Here is a 24312-nt window from a genome sequence, read left to right on the forward strand (position 1 = left end):
ACAGTGCAGACCGGATTTGGGTACCCAAACCCGTCTTGACCGGCACAGACTATGTGCACGTGTAAATGCCTCCCCGGCAATGGTACTCACCGGGTAGCACGGAACGGAAGGCCTCGGAACTGAACTGGACTGGACCGGACTGGACTCGACTCGAAACTTCGGAACCTGGTGGGCCTCTGTATACCTCGGATCTTGCTCTTTCAGCTAGGCTCTGGTCGGGATACTTCGCACTTCTCACCGCCTCGTCTGGGTGTTGATCGCAGCCTCAGTCACCCCCGCTTGGCAGGAGGGAGATACAGGAAATCTTGCGGGTACGCGTTGTTGTCCGTCCAGCTGTGGCAGGAGACCGGGCCTGCAACGCACCTCCGGCGCGTGAGATGAGAAAGTGTCCCTGTTCGGGCGCCAATTTATGTGGTAAATATTTAATTACCTATACTATTTTTGATGCGGTAAGATCTAGTAAGAATAACTCAGTAAAATAAGAGGCAGAATCCGTGGTATTAGAGGTTCTAAAAAGGCTTTATTCCTCTATAAAGGAATTACAGTTCGAACTGCAGGCATCATATTCCATCACCACGGGGGTTCAGGAAGGGAAGGCAATACATTATTGACAGGTAATCGTATTTATATGAAAATAATTACATTAAGACAGATGCAGGAGGCGTAACAGCTGATAATACAAATAAAAGTACACATACGTAATAAAAAGGGCGTACATATAGGCGTAACTAGAAACGTCATTATACATGATGTCACAAGTGGGTGGATCCATAAGAGAATCCTGCAATGTCAGCAGAAATAATTGGCAGAGATGCGCGCGCAGCCGCATGACGTGTGATTGACGTGCAACTAAAGGGTGAAGGGGACTTGACATTTAGCTCTACATGTGGAGACAGAAGTCTGGAGGGTCAAGTCAACCTAATCCCAAATCATATCTAACATCTTATGTTTAAAGAACGGTGTTATCCAAAAGGAAAGGTCTCTCGGACGAGATCTATTCTATACTGACTGTTAGTGCGTGTACAAGCGTCTAAGTGTCTACATGAGATGCGAGGGAGCAGAAATCTTCCATGGTAACAGGGGCTATGAATTACTTGCATGAGGACAGAGAAGCCGGGCCCTTTGCTCTGTAGCTGGAAGGATGTTTACCTAAACTACTAGACAGGAATGCATTGGATGAGGAGCGGAGCAGATAATCTTGAAGGTGAAATACAGTTTTTGGCAGGCAAACAGGCCGAGTCAGGCACCGTTAGCCGCGCAGGGAGTAGGACAAAGTTCATGGATACAGATGCGAGCTCAGACTGGAGCTGTCAGAGGTAGAAGGCAGGAAAAGGCTTGATGGCAGAATTCAGGGCCTACTCGCCTGAACTGCAAAATGATGAAAGTGAACCACATAAAGTCGGTGGCCTTTCATACTTAGGAATGGAATATCTGACCCATTCATGGCGGATCTGAAAGAGGACATGTTAACGGTGGACGCACATGTGTTTGCGTCTTCAAAACTGGAACTGGAGGGAACATACATGTACTTGTAGCATATACATGGAGCCGTTGGGGTCTAAGATAGGGGACATAGCTGGTCACAAAATTCATATTTCCTCACTGTCTATATGTGTGTTAGTTTATAAATGGCTATAAGTGAGAGTGTGTGATTATGAGAGTAGCTGTATGGATGAGGGTGTGCTTGTATCAGTGATTGTATAAAAGCAGAAGAATGTGGTAGTATTTGTATGAGTAAGTGAGCTGGTGTGTGTATAACTGTATAGGTGAGTGCATGGGAGTGTGATTAATTATTTACATGACTGACTAGGTTTGTGAGTATCTCTATGGATGAGTGGCAGTGTGTGAGTGTCTATATAGGTGTATGAGTGAATATGATAGTCCTGTACTGAGTGTCCGTAAGTATGAGTGACTGTACGGGTGAGTGAGTGGATGTGTGTGTAAACCTAATAATCAGTGAGTGGATATGTAGTTATTGGTGTTGGAGTGTCCATGGTTTTGAGAATGGCAGTCTGTAATTTAGAATGGGTGTATCAAAAGTTATATTTGAGTGTGAGAAGATGCATGAAATCATCAGTGGATGATGTCATCAGGGATGTCATCAGTGATGTCATTTGAGATGTCATCAGTGATGTCATCAGTGATGTCACTGACGATGTCATGAGTGATGTAATATGTGACGTCCTCAGCAGTGCATTGCGGGGGTGTGAGTTATAGTTAGCTGAACTAACTATAACGGGGGAATTTCACTGGTTTTGTACAAGTGAAATGTCCAACTAACTCTAACGCCCCTGAAAACGATGGTTTTTTTCAGTGAATTTCTAAGGTTTTTTAAATGCTAATTTCTAACTATAACGTGGCTGAAACCTGTGTTTTTTTCAGTGAATTTCAAAGGTTTTTAAATGCTAATTTCTAACTATGCCTACAGAGGTAGAACATGTGCTGAAAGAGGAAGAAGTTAAAACTACCTCTAATATTTATGTTAATATTTATTAAACAATATTATATACTTTTCTGAAAATTTTAATTCTTTTTTTGTAATGTATAAAAGTGTTATAATGTATAATTATATATTTTTTTATTTATTTTAATATAATTATATAATCTCCTTTTTTAAAAATTATATATATTTTTTCAAACATTTTTTGGGGAGTCGCGTACCCAAAGGGCACCTAACGCTGCGGGTGCACGTTTTCTAGCCGCCATTTTGGAAAAGTTGTGAAGGATTCACGTAGGGTCTGCAACGGGTGCGTGGCTTCCAGTTACGTCATATACATATAATATCACGTGATATGTGCGATAGGTATGCAACTGATGCGCAACTCCTTTTCCCACGTATTCGCGACTCATGCGCATTAAGGTACGCGATGCTTGTGTGGTGGCGGGCCCCGTGTGTCGTCATATACGTGCTGGGTCGTGCTGGGTGCCCAACTCCCGTAAAAGTTTTTATATTCTAAAATAATATTTATGTGTCTTTAATGTACATATTAGGGCAAGAGATTATCTAAGGTTTTCATAAAAATAATATATTTGTACCTGTAATAAACTTATATTATTGTTTAATATATTTTCACGAAGTCGTGTCTGGTGCGTTCATCGTGAGCGCATGGTGCGCAAATCCCATGTGACCTAAAAAAGGGATTTGTTTGGTTTATAACATTTCCCATTGCAACAGTTGAAGGACCCCACCCATTTTAGTCATTCGGTTTGGAGCAATTGATGATCCATCAAGAGGTGGTTTTGCAATTTTTTTGGTGTTTTTTCAAATATTCCATTTGAACAATGGCATGTGGTTCACAACCTCCTCATCAATCTTCAGATGAAGATATTTTGGAAGAAGATCCACCCAAGCAGAGGCCTGAGTCAGTGGTCTGGAAATGTTTTACCTTTCCGGCTGGACAAAAAAGATAAATGCAACAAAAGTCACATGCTCGCTGTGCGACAGGGTCCTGTCGCCAGGCAGTGAAAAAAAATACTCGTGTGGAACTGCGAGTATGTACAAGCATTTACGTACCATTCACCCCCGGAATCTGGCACAAGAAGAGATGAGACGTGCAGCAAAAAATCCACTACCAGTCAGTGCTAGCACCTCCGGAGCGTCCACATCAACAGCTACGATAGACATTCGTCCAAAATTCGCATTTCTCCAGCAGCACTGCACTAAGTGCTAAGCCATCATCTGCTACGGTGAACAATCAGTAGATGCTGTTTGCGCAGCATAGCGCAACCATAAATTCTAATTTTTTTACATTTTTTTGTTTTTGGAATGATGTTTAATTCCAAAACCTACCTGTTTACTTTGTTCCATTTTTTTTTTACTTTTTTAGAAAAACACCCAAAAAACTACCAAATTCTTCAAAAACTACAAAAAAAATACAAAACAAAAAAAGAAGAAAATAAAAGTTCTTTTCAGAACTTTCTCATCTGGTTTAAAAAAAGAACTATAATTGCATGTTAATGTCTGAAAGTTTGGTTGAATATATGTGTAGAGCATGATTGACTGAAAGAATGCATTAGTAGTGTATGGTGAATTTATAGGGGCAGATCTACGAGGAAGTGCTGCAGCGTGGCACTGCAAGCCCTTTGGCTGTACCGCGCTGCGACACTTCCGAAGCACAGGGATGCGACATATTTTCATGAATATGTCGCATCTCTGTGCTTCCCTCTGCAGTGGCGCACAAACTGTAGCCATGCGCTGGGGCAGGCACCCTGGCACCGGGGTGCAAGGATGCCTGCATTGTGGTGAGATTGTTTTTGTGGAGAAAGGGACACCTTCCTGTACAAAAACAATCACTAAAGGCATTTTCCTCCTTCAATGCATGCTGTGGTATGCAGCACACATTCAAAGAGGAAAATATGAGGAGAAATTAAAACATTTCTCCTCGTTGCGCCTTGCTACGCCACCTCTACGGTGGTGCAGCATTCACACGCATCTGCAGATTTACGATTTCTCGTAAATCTTGAGATGTGTCTTGTCCCATGGGTGTTGTATGGGAACATACACAGCAACACCCATGGAACGCACCTTCAACACAAAGTGCTATGTGTGAAGGGGCTGTATTTTCAAGGAGAGCGAAAGCCATGCACAGTGGCTTTTCCTATCCTTGTAAATATGGAGGAGGCCCCAGTGCCACCACTACATCACAAGAAGTAATGTACTGGTGGCGCAGGGACTTGTAATTCTGCCCTATAAGGGGTTAGGTATTGACAGAGGGATACAATAAGAACATAGTGCTGGATGGGTGATTGAGAAAGTGCATGAGACTGACAGGAAGAATCCTAGGCTGTATGAGTACTACTTTAGTATTTACTGGAGTGTTCCTATAGCATGTATGTGCTTAGATACTTGTAGGGATAGTGTACAGAATATTGTAGGTGTAGTTGTGTTAGTGCCTAGGCCATTCCATAAGAACATCACTAGTAATTGCCATTATCACAGTGCTGCAAATAGAGTGCATGGTCACATTATAAGTGCTTAGGTATTGGCACAGTGATAGGATAAGTAGATAGTGCTGGATGGGTGGTTGAGGAAGTGCATGGGAGTGACAGGAGGAATCCTACGCTGCATGGGTAGTACCTTAGTATTTAGTGGAGTGTACCAATAGTATGTATCTGGTTACAGGTCTGCATGCATTGTGCAGAGAATATTGTAAGTGTATTTGTGTTAGTGACTAGGACACTCCATAAGTACATGACTAGTAACTACCATGATGACAGTTCTGTAAACAGAGTGCCTGGTGAATTTATAATAGGCTAGGTATTGGTGGACTGATAGGATAAGTAGATAATACCGGATGGGTGATTGGAGAACTGCATAGGACTGACAGGAGGATTCCTAGGCTGCATGGGTACTACTTGGATATTTAGTGGAGTGTACCAATAGTGTGTATCTGGTCAGAGGTCTGCATGCATTGTGCAGAGAATATTGTAGGTGTACCTGTGTTACTGGCTAGGCCACTCCATAAGTACTACACTAGTAATTGGAAGAGTTACAGTGCTGCAAACAGAGTGCCTGGTGAATTTATGAGTGCCTAGGTGTTTGTGGAATGATAGGATAAGAAGATAGTGCTGGATGGGTGATTGAGGAAGTGCATGGAAGTGACAGGAGGAATCCCAGATTGTGTGGGTAGTACCTTAGTATTTAGAAGAGTGTACCAATAGTATGTATCTGGTTAGAGGTCTGCATGCATTGTTCAGAGAATATTGTAGGTGTACCTGTTTTAGTGGCAAGGCCACTCCATAAGTACATGAGTAGTAATTGGAATGATCACAGTGCTGTAAAGAGAGTGCCTGGTCAGCTTATAAGTGCTTACCTATTGGCGGATTGATAGGATAAGAAGATAGTGCTGGATGTATGACTGCGGAAGTGCATGGGAGTAACAAGAGGATTGCTAGGCTGCATGGGTGGTAAGGGGGAATTTGTATGAGTGTATGAATAGTATATACCTGGTTTGAGGTCTGCAGGCATACTTTACAGAATATTGGAGGTATACTTGTGTAAGTGGCTAGACCACTCCATAAGTACATTACTAATAATTGGAATGATTACAGTGCTGCAAATACAGTACATGGTCAATTTATGAGTGCTTACGTTTTGGCGGAGTGATAGGATAAGAATATAGTGCTGGTATTTGCAAACTAATTGGATAAGTAGATAGTGGTTGATAAGTGTTTGGAGAAGAGCATGGGATAGACAGGAGGATACCTAGACTGCATAGTTAGAGTGGTGGTAGTTGACAGTAGGGTGAGTTTATAAGTGCTTGTGTTTCAGCACAGAGATTAGATAAGGACATGGTTCTGTCAGGATGATTGCAAAAGTGGACAGAGAGTGACAGTGTGATTGGGATACTGCATGAGTACTACCTAGATTATTACAGGACTGAATCAGTAGTCTACAGGGGGTTAGGGGCCTGTAGAGATTGTGCACATTTGACTGTAGCACGGTAACTCTTCATGCCTGAGTCATTCTACAAGTGCATGGACCGTGACTGGGTAGGTAGAGTGCTGGTAGTTGACAGCAGGGTGAGTTTATAAGTACTTGTGTTTCAGCACAGAGATTAGATAAGGACATGGTTCTGTCACAATCATAGGAGGAGTGGACAGAGAGTGACACTCTGATTGCTGATCTGCATGGCTACTCCCTGGATTTTTGCAGTAGTGAATCTAGAGACTGCAGGGGTTTACGGGCCTGCATAGATTGTGCACATGTGACTGTAGCACTGCGTGTGCTAATGCCTGACTCATTGTACAAGTGCATGGACAGTGACTGGGTAGGTAGAGTGCTGGCAGTTGACAGCAGGGTGAGTTTATAAGTGCTTGTGTTTCAGCACAGAGATTAGATAAGGACATGGTTCTATCAGAATGATTGCAAGAGTGGACAGAGACTGACAGTGTGATTGGAGCACTGCATAAGTACTACCTTGATTATTGCAGGAGTTAATCAGTAGTCTATAGGGGGTTAGGGGCCTGCATAGATTGTGCACATTTGCCTGTAGCAGAGTGTCTCTTCATGTCTGAATCATTGTACAAGTGCATAGACAGTGACTGAGTAGGTAGAGTGCTGGTAGTTGATAGCAGGGTGAGTTTATCAGTGCTTGTGTTTTGGTACAGTGATTAGATAAGGACATACTTCTACTGAATGATTAGAGTATTGCAAGGAGATCATCTGAGAAAATGCATAACTGCTTGGGTACTGCCAGAGGTTTTGAATTAGTACATCTTAGTAGTAAATGACTTAAAAACTGCAATACCAGTTACACAGTGATTGGTGGACTCTATGGTTAGTACCTGAGGTATTTTAGACATTAATAAGCAGTGAGTTGGTGTTTAAAGGTGTGTATGAATTGTGCCTGGATGAATGTAGTAATATTATCATTTTATAAATACAACATAATTTAAGAATAATATAAAAAAAATGTGTTTGCCTTTTTTGCTGTTCTCAGAATATATTGAATTGCACTATAAATAGTGATTTCAATGTTACACATCACATAACAGTGGGCAAAAAAAAACAATCAAGAAGATTGTTTAAAAAAAAACAAATCTGTGTCAAAAATATTTTCAACATAGTGAACTATCTCTGCACATTGTATAAAAATAACATCCTCAATAACATAGCATATAATGCAAATCACACATTTATAAAAATGCTTCTTTGTAAGAGAATTGTGTTACTACAAGATAAAAGAAGCAAAACAATAATTCAATCAATAATTCTTCATAATTTACATATAATCTAAATGATGTTCTTTAAAATATATGCTGTCAGAATTTTCCAGAAAAAGTGCTTAATTCACATTAATATCTTTCCTCTAGGCCAAATGATATTCCTGAAATCCTTTATACTGAAATTGTCCAAAGTAATCGTATTAATACAGTTTAACATATACCCAATAGGCCAAATTATGTTCTTGGAACTTTGGCTTTAAGAATATTAGGTATGAATTTGGTAATTCGTTTGGCAAACGATATCTAAAAACTAAATGAGCATCATTACAATATGTCCATCCTTTATTGCATTTTAAATAGACAGTGTAATGTCCAGATGTTGTAGAAGGTCGATCGTGGAAAATAATTGCTACTGCTACAAACATTCTTCCTGATATTGATAGTTGACTTGCTATAAAAAAAAATTATTAAAGTTTCCAATTTTCTTCCATCAGCTGTACAATGTTGTATCATTAAAATTATATATTGTCCAAAATTTTGTATAAATAGTATTGATAGCATTTCTGATTTGCATTGGCTACACTCCATGTTTGGATTTGCTGCTTTAACTAATTTGTTGAAAGACACTGTTTTACCATCTGGTATTGTTAAATATATAAATCTCTCAGTGTCTATGTTAGTGGTAGAAGTAAACGTACAATTGTCACATTCATGTACCCATTTATAACAAAGTTCAAATAGATTTTCAATTTGTATTCCTTCCTCTTCTAATACTGCAAGCATATACATTAGAAATTCCTTAGCATCTTGTTGCACATTCTGTGTAAATTGCGTAGAACCAGAACATATATCCAAAAGATTCCGAATATCAGAAACACTTTGGATTTTACTTTTATCAGTTCTCAATTTTTCAAAAATAGTATACAACAAGGAACAACATTTTTTTTCTCGATTCTCCATAATTTGCTGTAGCAGATTTTCTAGAAAAAATACAACACCACTACATTAGCATAGCAGTTGATACCTGAACTATTTTCTAACTGATATCAGACAATCTCTTCAATAGTGTCCTTTTTCTTTTTGCTTGGATTTTCAACATTATCCTGATTTTTTTTTCTTCTCTTTAACTTCACTACAGATATTCTCATACTATCTTTTTCGACCTACTACCGCTTTTCATGTACAGGATATTCACCTAAATTGGGAGCATACCGATTATACTCTCTTGCACTAATCTTTCTCTCATCAAAATCAATCAAATACAATCCTGATAAAGTTCTGACTCGGTACAAAGCAACATATGCCATACCCTCTTTAAATACGGTACTTCCAATATTTACCAAAGCACTGTCTACACTTAAACCATGATTAACTGTTTTCTACGAACATACCAATCTTTAACAAGCAAAAAATGAGCAGAACAACGAGCAATTTGTTTTACTTCTTCAATCTGATCAAATTTGATTTTCAAATATTCAAGTCCATCTTTTTTAATAATTAACATAATGAACAACTTTTCCCATTGCTCCATTTACTAAACCATTTTCCACATCTAAATTATGCCGTAAAATAACCCGACAGTTTACACATACATATAAATTATTTTCTGAACCAGCAGTTTTAGATATAGATTTTTCTAAAGAATCCAATTTTGTTTTCAGTTTTTCTGTCAAAATAATAGTAATTCCTTCATGCTCTATTTTATTAATGGCTTTCATTTTTATTATTTGTTCATTTTCCAGCTTTAAAAGTTCTTCACTGAATGTACAACACTCTCGCAGTGTTGGTATGGGGCATATTATAGATTTATTTTCTGCAATTTTTTTGTATATTTTTGCAGGATCTATATTTTCATTTGGAAACAAGTTGGTAAGTAGCTGACTTTGCAAAGCTTGTTTGCCATGTTTTGTCAATACTCCAATTCTTATATTTTGAAGAATGGTTCCATAAACTTCATCATTTGCTTGTCGCATATTTTTAATGAGTTCTTTGTACTCAAAATATGACCAAATGTTAACGTTTCCAATACTTCCCAAAGACTTTCTGGTGTCTTTGTGCACAAGCATTTAAAATACTGGTTGCCCTTTTACAGGACTAAGTTGCAGTAGATCACCAAAAACTATCACAAGATTTCCTCCAAATAAGACATTTTATTCTGTTTATAAATTTGCTGCATTCTTAAATGCACAAAGGCAAGCATTTAGTTTGAGATCATGCTCACCTCATCAATAATCAGAAGCTTCATTTTCTTTAGCACTCTTGAAACTTCATAACAAGCTTCTCCAGATAGCTTGTGATATTCCAATTTATTTTCATGTTCCACAGATAGCATTAGTAAACGATGTAATGTAATTCCTTTAATGTTTTGTGCTGCCTATCCAGTTGGAGCAGTTACAACACAAGACAAATGTGAGTCAGTTATTTTCTGTAGATAAGTGGTCAACACTTTAATCAAGTAACATTTTCCTGTAATGGCTTGACCACTGATATACATTCGGATAGGTTGAAATGATGTGCATATGCATTCTTTCTTTTCATTAAGAAAACCATGGTCGATCTGTTGTCTAACTTGTTGATATATTTCTTTCTGTTCAATATTTAGTTGTTCTTCCAAGTTTTCTAAGTCCATAATATCTTCTTGAGCTTGATGCATTGCTGTTTCCACTTCATTCATGGCGATTGCTGCTTCATTTTCAAGAATTGGTTGTCCTAGTGGATCTTGACTCAGAGGTCCAGAACTTTGACTGTCTTGAGAACTGTCTCTAGCAATCTCAGCTGCAATAGTAGCTTCTTGATCAATTTCTTCATTCAACATTTTCAGATAATTTGCAAAAACTGGGCATTCAATACGAACTTTACATGCATTGATCGAATCTTCATAGCACTGAAAATCTCCAAGTAATTCCATTTCCATACACCAAGGCTTGAACAGTTGTAAAAGTGCTAAATAGTAAAATCCTCTTTTATCAGCAGTATCGCAACTCCGTTTCCTGTGATTAACCAGGTTTCCTTTGCTACCTTTCACCAAACATCCTTCTGAACCAATCACTGCATATTTTCCTTCATTTATGTTTTCTGTAGTATTTTTCTTAAAACTGTAAAATTGCAGCACTTCATAGAGACATATGTTTGTAAGATGATGACTTCTATTTGGATAGTATGTATCCAACATGTTTGTTTGACAATATCCGTACTTCCCAGTTCATTTACTGCTAAATATTCAATTTCTTGTATAGGTTTAAGTACTCGATTTCGTTTTGCAGCAAGACCTAGACTCACCCAAATGATCCCTCTTGACTTTGAATATAAACTTGCAGACGACAACCTATCCGAGCATTCGTACACTCCAATCTCTCGATGGGATAACATCTTCAAACTAAAACTGTACAATTTCTTACTAAGACTCTTCTTGTGGGAAATTTCTTCCCACATTTCTTTCACCTCCGTCTTTTCTGATTTTGTTATGTATTATGTTACATACCGAGCAATAGCAATGGAATTGCCCTCAACATACTGGATATCCATATTAGCATTCCACATTGAGAGAATAACTGGATTATAATCATTGATATACTTTGCTACTTCACTTCTTCTCAAATATTATGTATTTTTGGGAGATATTCAAGTGATTGGTATGTCACACTGCTGACATGAAACTGTTTACTCTTCCTTTGGATATTACTGGACGTGGAAATCCCAAACGACATTTTCCTTCGACTTGTATTTCCGTCGACAGTATTTGCCACATTGATGACTTTGGAATCGTAACACTTGTTGCCTTAAGGTGTTTTCTTCTGTTCTTTTTGGAATAACACATGTGACATCATCTTCAATAAAAGATAAAACAGTGTTATCCGAATCAGTTCCAAATTGGGGTGCATCCTTGATCCATAAAAGCATATGTATATGAGGAGCACCTCTAGCTTCTCCAAAAGAAATCAACAGCTTCTCCAAGAGGAGGATTAATTTTATTGCAGATAAAAGACATCATAGGTTCAAACCTATGGTTGAAATATCTGCATACATTTACAGGATCCAAAGAGCACAATTCTCCAGGTGTTCAATATTTGTAATATTTGAATTTGCCTCTCGAAGAAATTCAAGTAAATCATCCCAAGCGTATTCAGCACAGCTTAGGGTAACAAACCACGTAGGAGTTCCTAAGTTCCTTAGCATGCATTTAAGTTCTCCATGACGATGATAACAATACTCATTAGTACCCCGCTGACATGCCATCAAATTAATCAGTTGAGATTCTAATTGATTGGCTCTCTGATGTACTTTATCCATGAATTCCTTTGCAGAAACATTTTGAAGATGTACTCCTGTAGTTAATATGTGGTTGACTCCATATGAAAGTCCAGACAAGTCACTCTCAAACAAAAGCTGAAATATATATGGGATACATTGTCGAAATCTTGGATCTTCTGCATACAATCTTGTTGTCCGATATTCTGATACAGGAATCTGTACTGATCGCTCATCATATCATCTACCTTTTCCAGTTGGGAACAGCTGGGGAAAACAACGAGCTTCCAAACTTTTTTCCCATACACTCATGGGAGTCCCCTTCACTTTTTTCATTTGGAATAATTCAATAGTATTCCCCATCACTTCTTTTGTATGAAGTGGATGTACACTATAATGTTCACAAATTTCTTCACTTTTGGACAAGTCTACTTTTTCAATTTGACCACTTGACATTTCACTATCATCTCCTAAAACTATTTCTTCTTCTTCTACATAAACATTTTTGTAGTAATCATTGTTTTTTATAAGATATAATGTTGCCTTTTGCACTTTCCTAACATCAACTAATTCCTGCCAAATTTTCTTACTCTCAGTGGGAACACCATTAACTAGAATGACTAGTGGTTCACTTTCTACATTTTCTACACCAATAGTTTCAAAATTTTTCTTTAAATCTAGAGGTAAATATACAACTATCCCTTTTAATCCTCTCTGTAAATCTGTAGGAGGCAATTTACCTGTTTTAGGCTCCATACGAACAATAGCCTGAAATGGGTACACACATTGAATCAGAATAGACACATATGTGTTTAAATCTATCAGTTCTGGAGAAATAGTTACCAACTCTAGATTATTAAGGACAGCTTTAGCAGGCATTTTATTATCGTCTAATTTGTTATAACAATATTTACAAATACGCTGATCAGTACCCAAATCAAAGCAATCCTCTACCAACAAATAAGTTACAAATTCCTTCCATTTATCATTATTTTGTCTTTCACTTTTTAAATATTGATCACCATTCCTAGTCTGATTTCTATAGTGAGTTAGTCGGCAACAAATACAAGTGTAATTTGGCCTTTCACATGAAACTACCTTAAACTTTGTAATTTGTTCTTCAAACCTCTCTGTACTACTATTTTCCACATTTGCTTCAACATCTACTTCTATCAATGTCTCACTTTGTCCACTCTCTTCTTCAGGACCATAGTAATGGAACTCTATTTCATCACAAACTTTTGTAACATCTGATACTGTTCCATGCAAAAGAGCACTGTTTAAGTCATTTAAAATTAGTGCTGGACATTTAGCATGATACAATCTTCTCACAAACTTCCGCATTTGAGAATGATGTACTGCTAACATTCTAAAATGATGAATAACACTTTGATATACTTTTCTTGAAAGGCAAGCCAGAGAATGACCTTGCAAACCAGTATTTTTTCTTACTCTGCAAGGATCTAGTCCTTGCAACATCTTAATCTTTTGTTTAACACTTTTTTTACTATAGACTCGTAAGAAATTGCGTAAAATTTCAATAGATTCCTGTCGTATACTACAAATACTACTACACTCCCAGGTATACACAGGAGCTTTATGACACTTTCCCCCTAGAACTTCATCAGCTATCACTTCTTCTACATTTCTGGGAACCATCTTCTCTTTCTCAATTGGACAACCATTTTTAAACTCATAAGCTCGACCACTGGTATCAACTGCAAGCAACAATGTATTGGTTTGAAAATAACTCTCTTCATTAAAAAAAGGCTCTGAACTTGAACTGTGTTTCCATTCACCCCAAAAAAATATCACAAAAGTTACTTCTGTTAATTACTCTCTTCTTCTTACTTTTGGCTTCATAAAATGTATTGGCTTATCAAGTGATAGAATTCTATTTAAAACTAAAATGAATAATTTCCTTTTTAATTCAAAAGCCTTCTCAACAATAGTTTCAATCTGGTTCTTCTTTTTATAAAATGCTGATCTATATTTCTTCACATCTTTCATCAAATTATAACCAACTCTATTGTAAAAGATTCTCTTTCTAATTTCTTCAAACTGATTCTTTCTCCTTTTACCATACATTGATTCTTCAGAATGCATTTTCCATTAACTTCTCCATTTTTCCTTTTATTCTTATTTGTTGTTGGGGCATTCTTTATACGTTCCACATTGTGCACACTGTTTTTAGCCTTTGAAAGTTTTTTTAACAAATTCTTTTGTTCTCTTACCAGAAGACTTTTTCTTTTTTCCCACATGTTGTAGTTCATCTAATTTTTGCTGTTCTGTTTTTATCAAATAATACTCCTTTTTTCTTGTTTCCACTTTTGTGTTATTCTAGTCATGGTAATTTTTTTTTAAATGATGATGAACAATATCTATAAAAAACAAATTTATATGACATTATTAAAATAAATGTATAAAATATACTATTGTATTACTAAAGAAACACGTATATAACGTTGTACATGGCTACTACTTGGGTAATTGCAGATGTGAATCAGTACTATGCATGGGGTTAGGGGACTGGATAGATTGTGAAAATTTGACTGTAGCACTGTGTGTGTTAATGCCTGAGTCATTGTACAGTGTATAGACAGTGACTGGGTAGGTAGAGTGCTGGTAGTTGACTGCAGGGTGAGTTTATAAGTGCTTGTGTTTCGGCACAGAGATTAGATAAGGACATGGTTCTGTCAGGATGATTGCAAGAGTGGACAGAGAGTGACAGTGTGATTGGGGCACTGCATGAGTAGTACCTAGATTATCACAGGAGTGAATCAGTAGTCTATAGGGGGTTAGGGGCCTGCATAGATTGTGCACATTCGACTGTAGCACTATATCTCTTAATGCCTGACTCAATGATTCTTCAAGTGCATGGACAGTGAGTGGCTAGATTGCTGGTACTTGAGAGTGGGGTGATTTTATAAGTGCTTGTGTTTCGACACAGAGATTTGATAAGGACATTGTTCTGTGAGGATGATTGCAAGAGTGAGCAGAGAGAGACAGTGTGATTGGGGCACTGCATGAGTACTATTTGGATTATTGCAGGACTGAATCAGTAGTCTACAGGGGGTTAGGGGCCTGCATAGATTGTGCACATTTGACTGTAGCACTGTATCTCTTAATGCCTGAGTCATTGTACAAGTGCATAGACAGTGACTGGATAGATAGACTGGTGGTAGTTGAGAGCAGGGTGAGTTTATAAGTGCTTGTGTTTCGGCACAGAGATTACATAAGGACATGGATCTGTGAGGATGATTGCAAGAGTTTACAGAGAGTGACAGTGTGATTGGGGCACTGCATGAGTACTACCTAGGTTATTACATGAGTGAATCAGTAGTATACAGGGGTTAAGGGCCTGCATAGATTGTGCACATTTGACTGTAGCAATGTATCTCTTAATGCCTGAGTCATTCTACAAGTGCATAGACAGTAACTGGGTAGATAGAGTGCTGGTATTTGAGAGCAGGGTGAGTTTATAAGTGCTTGTGTTTCAGCACAGAGATTAAATAAGGACATGGTTCTGTCAGGATGATTGCAAGAGTGGACAGAGAGTGACAGTGTGATTGGGGCACTGTGTGAGTACTATCCGGATTATAGAAGGACTGAATCAGTAGTCTACAGGGGGTTAGGGACCTGCATGGATTGTGCACATTTGACTGTAACACTGTGTGTGTTAATGCCTGAGTCATTCTACAAGTGCATAGACAGTGACTAGGTAGATAGAGTGGTGGTAATTGAGAGTAGGGTGAGTTTATAAGTGCTTGTGTTTCGGCACATAAGGACATTGTTCTGTGTAGTAATCAAACCAACTGGATTAGTTGCACACAGCATTATAGGAATTACTCTTCATTGACTACTAATGCTACCTGTTGAACATAACAATATATGGAAATACCAGAAGTTATCCAGTGAAACTTGTCATGAAGTCATGAAGTCTCACGAGAACTGAAGACACTGAAGCTTTTAATCATCGATGAGGTGAACATGGTCTGAAACTTAATGCTTTCCTTCGTACACTTGAGAATGCAACAGATTTTAAAAACAGAGTATGATGTGGTGTTTGCAGGAAAGCATTTAATTGTATTCTGTGACCTACTGCCACTTACTCCCATCAAAGGACAGTCTGTTTTCAAGACACTTTTTCCATGATGAAACTCAGAATTCCTTTGGAAGTATTGGCAATGTAAACATCTTCCAATACAAGGAACTACTGAAGAATAAGCATCAAGCATCTGATGTAGCATATGGAAATATTCTGGAGAACATTAGAGTAGGAGTTCTGACAAAAGAGGGGAAACATGCCTTTGCCTATCAAGAAACTATTCTTGAATAAGAACACAGCAGCACAGCTAATGCCCAATTTAATTGAAGAAAGAAATTCCATAGTGTGTATAAAGCCGACACTTCAAGAGAACTCCAATTTTAATGAACAATTATTAAAACTGGAGAAAGAAGAAGACATTTTGGAAATTAAAGCTATGGAAAATTGGTACACCAGGGAGTAAAAGTGAAAAACTGTAAATAAAATTAGATTCATTGGCAAAATCTGTATCCAGGACTGCAGAATTAAAAAAGTGTTCAAGAGTGTACAAAAACTGTGGAGTAACTTAAATGTTTTGAAGGATTAGTACATAGTGTTATGGGTACAGTTATTGATTTAATTCATTTTCTAAATAGGGATGAGGTTGAATATTTAGCTATAAAATTTGATCAGACTGAAGGCATGAAGTAGATTGGTAGATGTATTGACGTCTTTTGCTTGTAAGTTTGGAGTCAGCAGTATCCAGTTTCTCTAGCATACGCTGTGACTATCCATAAATCTCAAGTTTTAAGTGCAGATGCAATTTTTATCAATATTCGTAGTACTGTATTTAAAGAAAGTATGTCATAAGTAGCATTATCTTGAGTTAGAATATTGTCCAGTTTTTTTTGGGTCAATTTTGATGACAGTAAAGTAAGTGCTGATGTAAATTGTGTCAAAGAGTACAATCAGTTAAGAAATGTATGCTCCTCATTTAGGACAGTATCCCATTTATGAAAAACAGATAATCTGTCCAAAGCGGAAGCTCTCAAAAGAATCTAAGGATGCTGCAGAAACAAAGGAAAAAAGGAGAACAAGGAAGGTGTTCAGAAAAGGAATCTGGAGAATGAGGGAGAGATTGTAGGTTACCAGTTGTCAAACACTTCTGGCGTCAACTGCTATGCAAATGTTGTTCTCAATATACTGTTTCATTTCTCACATTATATATATGCAGTTCAACAAAAACCACGGAAGAGATAATGTTCTGCACTGTCTGCTTTTGCAACAATGTGTTAGGACCATAATACTTTGTGTTTAAGGCATTTGAGATCTACTAGACAAATGTGGTGCATTGGTTCACTGGCACAACATTGATGTAAAAAATATCGATATAAAAAATATGGAGTAAAAAATATAGACAAAAAAAATATTGACTCCAATACTTAAACAGGTAAGTACAAAAATATCGACTCAAAATATCAATGTAAAAAATATAGATGCAAAAAATATTGATTTAAATATATATATATAAATTAATATATAATAAACATTATTAATTTTAACAAAAAAAACTACATTTAATAATAATTTTTCCAAAATATGACATAAATGTATATATATAATTACCTCAGCATTGTATGCTATATATATTTGTAACTCTACCTTATGTAGTAATTCTTTTATGTCTACATATTGCTGATTTTTTGCACTATTTAAAGAAGTATGCCGCTCATGCGCTGCTGTGTGATCAAGGTCGGTTTCCGGCCGAAACGCGTCATGGCGACATGGTTGTGAACTAATAAACATCACTTTCAGACGAATCTGGGTCTGCTCTTGCTTTCCAGCAACAGAAGGAGTTAAGGCAAGGACTATTTATATATATATATATGGCGGTGCTGGACATAGCTTCTAATTAAATTGCTTGCACTCATATTGGGTCCGCTTCGTTCTTTTCTACCACTTTGAATATTGTGGCGAAGTTCCTGCATATATATATATATATATATATAAATTTACTTTAAAATAATTAATAAACTATTATCTTTAATTTACAAATATTTAAAATATTTAAAAAAATCTAGAACAAATTTAAACATTAAACTATAAATAAATATTTAAACTTAAACTGCCCAAAACAATCAGTGTAACAGTAGGAAAAGTGTGGATAGCAAAATAATTACATTTACTATTCCAACTCCGGTGAGTGCAACAGTAGAGAAAGGGTTGGATAGCGGAGGGGTAAACATTACTATTCCCACTCCAAACAGTGCAACAGTAGGGAAAGTGTTGGATAGCGAAGGGGAAAAATTACTATTCCCACTTCAGTCAGACCAACAGTAGGGAAAGTGTTGGATAGCAGAGGGGTAAACATTGCTATTCCACCTCCAGTAAGAGCAATAGTAGGGAAAGTGTTGGATAGCGGAGGGGTAAACATTACTATTCCCACTCCAATGGGTGCAACAGTAGGATAAGTGTTGGATGGCAGGGAGGTAAAAATTACAATTCACACTCCAGTGAGTACAACAGTAGGGAAAGTGCTGGATAGCGGAGGGGTAAAAACTACTATTCCAACTCCAGTGAGTGCAACAGTAGGGAAAGTATTGAATAGCAGAGGGGTCAAGTGTACTATTCCCACTCCAGTGAGAGCAACAGAAGGGAAAGTGTTGGATAGCGGAGGGGCAAATTACTATTCCCATTCCAAAGAGTGCAACAGTAGGGAAAATGTTGGATAGCGGAGGGGTACAAATTTGTATTCCCACTCCAATGAATGCAAAAGTAGGGTAAGTGTTGGATAGCAGAGCGGTAAAAAAAATGGATTCCCATTTCAGTGAGTGCAACAGTAGGGAACGTGTTGGATAGCGGAGGGGTACAAATTACTATTCCCTCTCCAGAGAGTGCAACAGTAGGGAAAATGTTGGATAGCAGAGAGGTCAAAATTACTATTCCAACTCCATCGAGTTAAACAGTAGGGAAAGTTCAGGATAGCGGAGGGGTAAAAATTACTCAACTCCAGTGATTGCAACAGAAGGAAAAGTACTGGATAGCGGAGGGGTAAAAATTACTATTCCAACAGTGCAACAGTAGGGAAAGAGTTTGATAACGGAGAAAACAAATTGCTGTTCACGCTCAAACACTTAGAAAAAATATGTATATGAAAATTTTGAAATAATAATTAAAATTAATAAACAACATTTAAAAAATATAGATATATCTATTAAACAAATACAAATAACACATAATATAATACTAATTACATATAACAAAAACCTACAAATATTATATAAAATAAAATAATAAATACATTTTACAAAAAATAATTCTTTTAAGCTAGAAAATATTTACAAACAAAATAATTTATTAAAACATAAATGTATTTATTTAATTTCCTACCCTTTAACACCACACCGATAACAAAACACTTCAACACTTGTAATTACATTTATTTAAATAATTATCATAAATATTAATAAATTAAAAAATATGATTAATAATGAAAATAAATTGACTACACACACTTTAACACTATATTATCCACAACACACACCTAAATTAAACTCTACAATAATAAAACACAATTAAAACTTATTTTAAAATTGATAACTATTACTATTAACAACTGATAATTAAATAATTTCAAATGTATTTAATACCCACCCTTTACGCCTCTAAAAGTAAAAACAACCCACAACGGGCCCCCAAAGTAAAAACCAAATGCCTTTCCATGGCGGAGAATCCGCCATGGAAAGGCTTTTTACCGCACACATCATAATATAGATGGCGGTGCCTGCAAGGCACCACCACCATATTGTGGGGCCTTTTCTGCCCGGTAGGCAATCTTGACGATTGATTACCGGCGGAAAAGTGGCAGATTGTCTTTCCGTCCGCCGTGGCAACCCGCCATGCAAATGTGGCGGGGGTAAAAGGCAATCCAGCGGGGTGCTTTGGCGGGTGGATTGCCACCACCGGTTGGGCGGTGGCAATTCGCCCGCCATGCTATAAGGCCCCTAAATTACTTCCCACCCTATTCCCCTATAAACCCACAACAAGCTATGGAACTAAAAACGCAAAATTTAAATAAAAAAATGAATACATTTAATATAATTAAACTACTTCCCACCCTATTCCCCTATAAACCCACAACCCGCTACGAAACTAAAAGCCCAAAATTCACATGAAAAAAATTAATAACTACTAAAAGTATAACACATTTATGAAAAATACAAACAATTTTTATACAAAAAAATACATCACATACAGATAAAATATATACTAAAATACATAACAATAATAAAAAACTTTATTTTTAGCAACTATATTTTTGCAAACCTTAATAAACACTTCCATAGTTTTTTTAAATCAACATTATTTACCATGAGTTGATATTCTTGACCACGATATTCTTGCTGTTGATATTTCTGACCCATGATATTAACAACTCGATATTTGTGCAACTCGATATTTTGGACTCAATATTCTGTCTCTGCACCTAGTGGATCAGCACTATTTACCCAGAGCACTGAACAAAATGCACAGAAATGTATAATGGTCTATCTGGGAGTATTAGAAGAAGAAATACACATAGGTGACTTATTTAGACTGAGTTACAAATGAAACCATAACTGTGAAGATTGCACTTTTACGTCTACCACTCAAATAAATTCTGAGAGATTTCTGTACTTAGCACTACTGGATTCCAAAACTGTCCCTTTTGACAGATTGATTAAAACAGCTAAACAAAATATGACCTGCCAAAATTTTAGATCAGATGTTATGCCTACATTGCATATACAAAGTAGTGGAAAATACCTTATATTAATACTGCAACCATGCAGAGCATATGGTTCTAAATAGGAAACTGAAATTACAAACTTCAAAGCATGACAAATATCAATTTCTTGAAGAACGTATACCACTAAGCCTCCCATATTTCACGAAGGACTAAATGTGACATCTGGACATAATACTTTCTAATGAAAGATAGCCGGTAACAGCGAGGAGCAGCGAGGAGGGGCCGGACTACACTCGCCACAAGCCCCAGAGGCTGACTCCAGTACTTCCGCGGCTGGAGGTGCGTACTTAGTTTGCCTGGGGCTCCCGCTGTGCAGGACGCACCCAGGCTCCTGCCCGGGCGAAGACCGGGCCAAGAGCGGGCCGTCTTTGCCCGTTAGCGGCCGCAGGAGGCTGGGGTGGGCCCACTCTCATGGTTCTCATATTTGGTGTCTGGCAACTTAGCAGCCCTTCAACCTGCGGGCCACAGTGAATCTGGACACTCCTATTTGCAGGACCTAAGAAGTGTAAGCAGTGAGTAAGAGGTCAAATAGCACTGAGAACTGTCTTGGCCCTGCACCTCTGCTGTTTTTTTTGTGGTTTTTTTGGGGGGTTCCCCTTAATTTGGCAAAATGGGGAAAAGGAAGGCTGGACCTGTTACAACTCCAAGTGGCCTGAAGCGAACAACTATTGACTCTTTTCTTGTGAAGGCAGTGGGGGTCATTTCAAAGGAAATTGACTGGGCAGAGAGGAGGCTCTTTGTAGGACCAGGAAGTATCGTCTAGGGAAGCTCTACACCCTTCTGGACCTCAGGAGCCTGACATAGGGGCCGCATTGTTAGATCCAGACGACCCCAGCCCCAACATCTCTGCAGACGCAGTAACAATCCTTTTAGCTCCTTTTTAATAATCCTGTCAGCACCTTTTGATATACCTCAGGATTTTAAACTGTCATTTTTAACTTTGGGCGACATGCTGCTCAAACACTTCCTGGTAATTCTCGCTTGTGAACTCCCAGGTAATCAGCTCCCCACTATTCCTCCCCTGTCCACCACAACGCTTCTGTGCAGTTTGAGTGGAGGGTGGTTGGTGGTAGGAGGCAGGCTCTAGTTCTGGCCAGAGCCACCATTTTGAGTGGGCGACGATCTAGTTTATTTACTGGACCTACTTCTTTTAGTATATAACTGGAGGATGGCGCCCACACGCAGCCGATAGAGTCTGCAGACACTAAAACAATTCTTTTAGCTTCTTTTTAATAATCCTGTTGTCACCTTTATATATACCCCAGCATTTTAAACTGTTATATTTAACTTTGGGCAATACGCTGCTCACACACTTACCAGTTAACTCTTGCTTGTGAACTCCCAGGTAATCAGCTCGCCTCTGTTCCTCCCCGGTCCACCGCAGCACTTCCGTGCTGTTTGAGTGGGGGGAGGGGCAGGAGGCATGCTCTAGTTCTGCATAGGGCTGCCATTTTGGGTGGGCTCTAGCTAATTTACTGGACCTACTTCCTTCAGTATGTAACTTGAGGATGGCAGATGGCGCTAACACGCAGCAGACGCGAGCAGTGGGCGTGCCTGGACCGTGCACAGTCCCAGTCCCTCCGGCCCCATGACTCAGATCTTTCTCAGGGGATTCGCTTCTCCTGGGAAGTACTTCTTAATATAAATGCCTAGAAAAAACAGCAAACTTTTCGATATTAAGCCTTGCAGATATGACTAAAAGCTGACTGATTTCATGCCCTACCTGCAATAGAACTTTTCTGGAGGCACACCGCCCTGTGGAGGGCTCCACTTGTAAAAACGTTTCCATTAGATCTAAGCTCCCAGGTTATTGACAAGCCATCCTCTGTGCTCTTTTAAACACCAGATCCCGATAAAACATCATATGGAGGTAACTGAATTTATCTCCAACCAGCACTTAGACCTGGTGTTTATGACAGAAACATGGGCAGACAATTATTCAGGCCCTGAGATCACAGCGGCAACACCTAATGGCTATACCGTGTTTTGTTTCAACAGACCCAATAAAAGGGGAGGGGGAGTGGCAGTTTTTTATCAAGAGCATTTGTAAGTTGCCTTTAACCCAGTTACTACAGAGGAGAGGGTATGCAGGCTGTGCTATTCAATATTAAAGTCACAAAGACCCAATCGTTTAATGGGCTGCTTATTTATCGCCCTCCTGGACCAAGAGCAACATTTGTGGGAAAAATCAGCCAGTTCCTGGAAGATCTCCTTCTAAAAACAAATTTTATGGTCATTAGGGATTTTCATTTCCACCCGGAAACCCGTTCTGACACTGAAACCGGATATTTTTTTGATACACTGTGAAGTTTTGGCTTAGCCCAAATGGCGCAGGGGCCCACACATTACGCAGGTCATCTACTAGAAGGGATTTTTACCAACAACCCTAACATCAAATTTACTCATCCTCTGCCACTAACCACGACAGATCACCCTGCTGTAATTTGGAACTTAAAGTTACCAGGAAGCTCTCTTCCTGTGGCACGTAAATTGTTTCAGGATAAGCATACATGGCCAAAAATCCAAGCCACTGACTTGGACCATCGATTATCGCAATAGTTTCTTAATGACACCGATGTAGATCAGATGGCAGAGGACTATTATAATTGTATTTGCTCGGCTCTTAATGATATTGCTCCTATAGATTTCTGATTTAGAGCAAAACAAAGTTGTCTCAACCCTGGTTCGATTAATCTCTTAGAACCATCAAAAAGGAATGCCGAACACAAGTGCGTAAATGGTGGTCAGCATATAAGAGAGAAGAGAGGTAAAAGTATAAAATCTGCCTCGGAAGCTACAAGAAATGAATTGTTGCAGCCAAATCCAAATACTATACAGCAAAAATAATAACAGCAATCGAAGTAACTAAAACTCTCTTCAAAATTATAAAAAAACTGACCACCCCCATGATAACCAATATAGCAGTCAATAATCAAGATTTCTGTGACTCCCTAGCTCGCACTTTCCAGGAAAAAGTAATGAAGATCTATAAAAACTTTACCAGCAGCTGCTCTGCAAATATAGCTACAAAAGTAAGCACTAAGTCAGTTACTTTTAGACAACTTACAACCTCTTCAGGGGCGCAGATTGGTGAACTTATTCCAAAGACTAAATCAGGATCTCCCCACAACCCATGCCCCCGAAGATTGTTCACGTGGTCCCAGAAGCCATAGCATACCATCTTTATGTTTTTTTGTCCACTATCTTTAACATAAGGAATTTCCCCACCTCCTGGAAAGCAGCTTCAGTGCGTCCTCTTTTAAAGAAGTCCAATCTTAACAATCTGGATCCTACCAACTGCTGACCCATTGCCCGACTCTCGTACCCTGCTAAATTAGCAGAAAAAATTATGAATCTCCAACTCTCTTTCTTTGTCAAGGACAATCATCTTCTGGACAACACACAGTTCTGTTTTAGAGAAAATCACAGTACAGAAACTGCTCTGATTACAGGCACTGATGAAATCAGAATATCCCTTGACAGAGGGGGCAATGCGATTCTTATCCGGCTGGATCTTTCAGCGGCTTTTGATACGGTTAACCACAAAATACTGTTAGACCGTATGCAGGAACTGGGGCTT

The sequence above is a fragment of the Triturus cristatus genome, chromosome 8, assembly GCF_964204655.1.
Source record: "Triturus cristatus chromosome 8, aTriCri1.1, whole genome shotgun sequence".
In the NCBI taxonomy this organism is placed as follows: domain Eukaryota; kingdom Metazoa; phylum Chordata; class Amphibia; order Caudata; family Salamandridae; genus Triturus; species Triturus cristatus.